Source organism: Oncorhynchus mykiss, chromosome 24 (genome assembly GCF_057628025.1).
Source record: "Oncorhynchus mykiss isolate SJ-2025 chromosome 24, ASM5762802v1, whole genome shotgun sequence".
NCBI classification, from domain to species: domain Eukaryota; kingdom Metazoa; phylum Chordata; class Actinopteri; order Salmoniformes; family Salmonidae; genus Oncorhynchus; species Oncorhynchus mykiss.
The window spans coordinates 36554001-36560000 of record NC_143045.1 but is presented as its reverse complement, the minus strand read 5'-3'; the positions used below and the strand labels follow the sequence as shown (position 1 = coordinate 36560000).

Here is a 6000-nt window from a genome sequence, read left to right as displayed (position 1 = left end):
GACAGGGTCAAAGTCTCAGCTCTGTAACCAAAAGGACCCTTCAGACACCATCTATACTATCATTAACAGACAGAGCTGAGACGTTGACCCTGTAACCAACAGGACCCTTCAGACACCATCTATACTATCATTAACAGACAGGGTCAAAGTCTCAGCTCTATAACCAAAAGGACCCTTCAGACACCATCTATACTATCATTAACAGACAGGGTCAAAGTCTCAGCTCTATAACCAAAAGGACCCTTCAAGACACCTTCTATACCATCATTAACAGACAGAGCTGAGACGTTGACCCTGTAACCAACAGGACCCTTCAAGACACCATCTATACTATCATTGACAGACAGGGTCAAAGTCTCAGCTCTATAACCAAAAGGACCCTTCAAGACACCATCTATACTATCATTAACAGACAGGGTCAAAGTCTCAGCTCTATAACCAAAAGGACCCTTCAAGACACCTTCTATACTATCATTAACAGACAGAGCTGAGACGTTGACCCTGTAACCAACAGGACCCTTCAGACACCATCTATACTATCATTAACAGACAGGGTCAAAGTCTCAGCTCTGTAACCAAAAGGACCCTTCAAGACACCATCTATACTATCATTAACAGACAAAGCTGAGACGTTGACCCTGTAACCAACAGGACCCTTCAAGACACCTTCTATACTATCATTAACAGACAGGGTCAAAGTCTCAGCTCTGTAACCAAAAGGACCCTTCAAGACACCTTCTATACTATCATTAACAGACAGGGTCAAAGTCTCAGCTCTATAACCAAAAGGACCCTTCAGACACCATCTATACTATCATTAACAGACAGGGTCAAAGTCTCAGCTCTGTAACCAAAAGGACCCTTCAGACACCATCTATACTATCATTAACAGACAGAGCTGAGACGTTGACCCTGTAACCAACAGGACCCTTCAGACACCATCTATACTATCATTAACAGACAGGGTCAAAGTCTCAGCTCTATAACCAAAAGGACCCTTCAGACACCATCTATACTATCATTAACAGACAGAGCTGAGACCCTGTAACCAACAGGACCCTTCAGACCCCTTCTATACTATCATTAACATACAGAGCTGAGACGGTGACCCTGTAACCAACAGGACCCTTCAAGACACCTTCTATACTATCATTAACAGACAAAGCTGAGACGTTGACCCTGTAACCAACAGGACCCTTCAGACACCATCTATACTATCATTAACAGACAGGGTCAAAGTCTCAGCTCTGTAACCAACAGGACCCTTCAAGACACCTTCTATACCATCATTAACAGACAGGGTCAAAGTCTCAGCTCTGTAACCAACAGGACCCTTCAAGACACCTTCTATACCATCATTAACAGACAGGGTCAAAGTCTCAGCTCTATAACCAAAAGGACCCTTCAAGACACCATCTATACTATCATTGACAGACAGGGTCAAAGTCTCAGCTCTATAACCAAAAGGACCCTTCAAGACACCATCTATACTATCATTGACAGACAGGGTCAAAGTCTCAGCTCTATAACCAAAAGGACCCTTCAAGACACCATCTATACTATCATTAACAGACAGGGTCAAAGTCTCAGCTCTATAACCAAAAGGACCCTTCAAGACACCATCTATACTATCATTAACAGACAGGGTCAAAGTCTCAGCTCTATAACCAAAAGGACCCTTCAAGACACCTTCTATACTATCATTAACAGACAGGGTCAAAGTCTCAGCTCTATAACCAACAGGACCCTTCAAGACACCTTCTATACTATCATTAACAGACAGGGTCAAAGTCTCAGCTCTATAACCAAAAGGACCCTTCAAGACACCTTCTATACTATCATTAACAGACAGGGTCAAAGTCTCAGCTCTATAACCAAAAGGACCCTTCAAGACACCTTCTATACTATCATTAACAGACAGGGTCAAAGTCTCAGCTCTATAACCAAAAGGACCCTTCAAGACACCTTCTATACCATCATTAACAGACAGGGTCAAAGTCTCAGCTCTGTAACCAAAAGGACCCTTCAAGACACCATCTATACTATCATTAACAGACAGGGTCAAAGTCTCAGCTCTATAACCAAAAGGACCCTTCAAGACACCTTCTATACTATCATTAACAGACAGGGTCAAAGTCTCAGCTCTATAACCAAAAGGACCCTTCAAGACACCTTCTATACTATCATTAACAGACAGGGTCAAAGTCTCAGCTCTATAACCAAAAGGACCCTTCAAGACACCATCTATACTATCATTAACAGACAGGGTCAAAGTCTCAGCTCTATAACCAAAAGGACCCTTCAAGACACCATCTATACTATCATTAACAGACAGGGTCAAAGTCTCAGCTCTATAACCAAAAGGACCCTTCAAGACACCATCTATACTATCATTAACAGACAGGGTCAAAGTCTCAGCTCTGTAACCAAAAGGACCCTTCAAGACACCATCTTGTGACAGCTTCAGGTATGCTCAAGGAGGGTGGTGAGGTTCTGCTCACCGGAGTTAGAATACCCCATGATAAGCTGTAGACCATACTATTTACCAAGAGAGTTTTCATCTATATTTTTCGTTGCTGTCTATTTACGACCACAAATCGAAGCTGACACTAAGACCTCACTCAACCAACAGGTAACATGCTCATCCAGAGATGTTCCTGCTGGCCAGTGATATTAATGATGAGAAACTGAAATCTGTCTACTTCCATTTCTACCAGCATAACATGTGTGCAACTAGAGGTGAAAAACTCTAGATCATCTTTACTTCACACATAGAAAAGCATCATCTCAGGGACTCCTGAGTGGCGCAGCGGTCTAAGGCACTGCGTCGCAGTGCTTGAGGCGTCACTACAGAACCGGATTCGATTCCAAGTGTCTTGACTGACATTTTCAACCTCTCCCTGACCCAGTTTGTAATACCCATGTTTCAATCAGACCACCATAGTCCCTGTGCCCAAGAGTAACCTGTCTCAATGACTGTCGCCCGTCGCACTCACATCTGGAGCCATCCAATGCTTTGAAAGGCTGGTCATTGCTCACATCAACACCATCATCCTAGACACCCTGGACCCATTCCAAAGATGAACGCCAACAGATCCACAGATGACAAAAGGAGCTGATGGTGGACTACAGGGCTATTGACAGGGCATCGACAGGGCTGTAGTTGAGCGGGTCGAGAGCTTCAAGTTCCTCTGTGTCCGCATCACTAAGGATCTGTCAATGGTCCAACCACACCAACACAATCGTGCAGAGGGCACCACAATTTATCTTCACCCTCGGGAGGCTGAAAAGATCAAAGCTGCACCATTGAAAGCATCTTGACTAGCTGCATCCTCACTTGGTATGCCAACTGCTTGGCCTTCGACCGTAACGCACATCACTGCGGCCCAGCTCCCTGCCATCCAGGACCTCTACACCAGGCGGTGTCAGAGGAAGGCCCTAAAAATTGTCAAAGACTCCAGCCACCCAAGTCATAGACTGTTCTCTCTGCAACTGCACGGCAAGCGTTACTGAAGTTTGGAACCAACAGGAGCCTGAACAGGGTCTACCCGCAAGCCATAAGACGGATCAATAGTTATTGAAATAGTTACCTGCGTTGACCCTTTTTTTTCCTTCACTTTTTCGACCCATCACATGCTGCTGCTACTGTTTACTATCTGCCAGTTTATTCCCAGTTTTATGTACATAACTACCTCAATTACCTCATAAACCTGCAGATAGACTCCGTACTGGTACAGCGAGTATAAAGCCAAGTTATCGTTACTCATTGTGTATCTATTATTATGTGTTTAACTTTTCTATTATTTCTCTATATTCTTAGTCCACACTTTTCCTTTATGAAACACGTGACAAATAACATTTGACTTTAAGGATTTGACTTGACACTATTTGTATTTTGTAATTATTGTGGATCCCCTTTAGCTGCTGCCAAGGCACTATCATTAACAAACAGGGTCAAATTCTCACCTCTGTAACGAACACGATCTAAGGTTTGGATTTAATCGATATTACAGAAGTAAAAAACAATGTTTGAGTGTTCGTGGCGAACACGGCGTCGGCTCAATGGGGAAAATACTTTCATACATTCCAATTGTAATGTAGGTCTTCTGCAATACAGATTGAATCCAGCCCTAAAATGGCTAGGGCTGCATGACAAGGACAAACTAGATTGTAGAAGTTTCATGAAATAGAGCATGATTAACACTGTGAATTTCTTCAGTTACAAATGAACACATTTGTATTTCACAACATAGGTTTTCTAGCTGACAATTGTGCAACAGGTAGACGTTTATTCTCTTGCCGCTTGTTGAAAGAGAATGGAGGAGTTCAGACTAATGCATGTCGAACACTCCCTGTAATTACCTCATTTCGCTATCCATGATGGTCATTCCTCTGTTTTAACTAATAGTTATTCTTTCTCTATGCGTTGCTTCCCTCTCGGCTTCCCTCTCGGCTTCCCTCTCGGCTTCCCTCCCTCTCGCCGGCTTTATCCCCTTTACTCAATAAACTACACACAGTGTATCTCTTTTGCGATGACGCAGAATGATTAGCCTTTGAACAACTTTTCGTATCCTACCTGAGGTCTGCTTTAAACGATCACAGATGAGGTAGGCCAGCAACAGTTGAAGCTAGGTCGCACAGTACCTTCAGCTGGCAACTGTTTGTGTCATACTCAAATAAAATGTAGTTCTAAACACACAATAATATAGTATAGTTATGAATACCTGATCAGAGACTATGTTCCCCGGTGAGTTAGAAGTTGTCTCACCTCACACTGCTTCTTGCCTTACTACTCCGGCGCGCCGTCGTCTGTCTCATCCACGTTATATCGTACCACTCTGCAATTAGGTCCTACTGATCATATAACACTGCCTGTATATGTGTTGGTGTGTGAACATGTAAATCAATACTCTGTATGTATTTATATCTGTGTGTAAGCGATAGCAAGAAAGAGAGATAGTATGTGTGTGTGTGCGTGTGTGTGTGTGTGTGCGTGTGCGTGTGCGTGTGTGTGTGCGTGTGCGTGTGTGTGTGCGTGTGTGTGTGTGTGTGTGTGCGTGTGTGTGTGTGTTTTACAACTTCACTGTACCCACTCAGCAACTATAAAACGTGATAACCATCACAACCAACAAAGCTCAACCGAGAGAATGTGTTGCCTGTCTTCCTTATATTGCTGTGTTTATGGAGGTGCGTGTGTGTGTGTTTATGGAGGAGTGTGCATGCATGTGTGTGTGCACGTCCGTGTGTATGTTGTAATGATTTACCTTGAAACACTCCTCCTTTGGTTTAGACGAACTGTGACTCAGTTTTAGAAAATCATACTCATTCAATGGTTTTTCTTTAGTTTAACTATTTTCTTCTTTGTAGAATAATAGTGAAAACATCAAATCTATGAAATGACACATATGGAACCATGCATATGAATCATGTGGAATCATGCAAAAAAAAGTGTTAAAGAAATCAAAATATTTTTTATATTTTAGATTCTTCAATGTAGCCACCCTGTGCCTTGATGACAGCTTTGCACACTCTTGGCATTCTCTCAACCAGCTTCATGAGGCACTCACCTGGAATGCATTTGTTTTTAAAAGTTAATTTGTGACCAAGGGTCTTGAGCTTAATGATGACTTTGGAGGGTACTACGGTGTTAAATGCTGAACTGTAGTCAATGAACAACATTCTTACGTAGGTATTCGTCTTGTTCAGATGGGTTAGGGCAGTGTGCAGTGTCATTGTGATTGCGATTGCGTCGTTTCTGGACCTATTACGGCGGTAGGCAAATTGGAGTGGGTCTAGAGTGTCAGGTACGGTGGAGGTGATATGCTCCTTGACTAGTCTCTCAAAGCCAGAAGCTTAACTCAGTTACCTTAGCTTTCTTGGGAACAGGAACAAGAACAGGAACAATGGTGGCCCTCTTGAAGCATGTGGGGACAGCAGACTGGGATAGGGAGGGATTGAATATGTGCGTAAACACACCAGCCAGCTGGTCTGTGCATGCTC

General features: G+C 43.1%; 1 protein-coding gene across 3 annotated transcripts in view; it reads right to left on the bottom strand.

Moving 5' to 3' along the window:
- si (sucrase-isomaltase) overlaps positions 1 to 6000 on the bottom strand; it is a 117399-nt gene that overhangs the window by 94208 nt on the left and 17191 nt on the right. Inside the window, exon 1 of one of the 3 annotated variants that reach the window (XM_090218928.1) lies at positions 4725 to 5177. The exons of 1 other annotated variant lie outside the window; for it this stretch is intronic. The gene's annotated coding sequence lies outside the window, so the exon portion shown is untranslated. Of the gene's footprint in view, positions 1 to 4724; positions 5178 to 6000 lie in introns of those variants that run through there. One more of the 3 variants, XM_090218927.1, reaches the window with a different exon arrangement.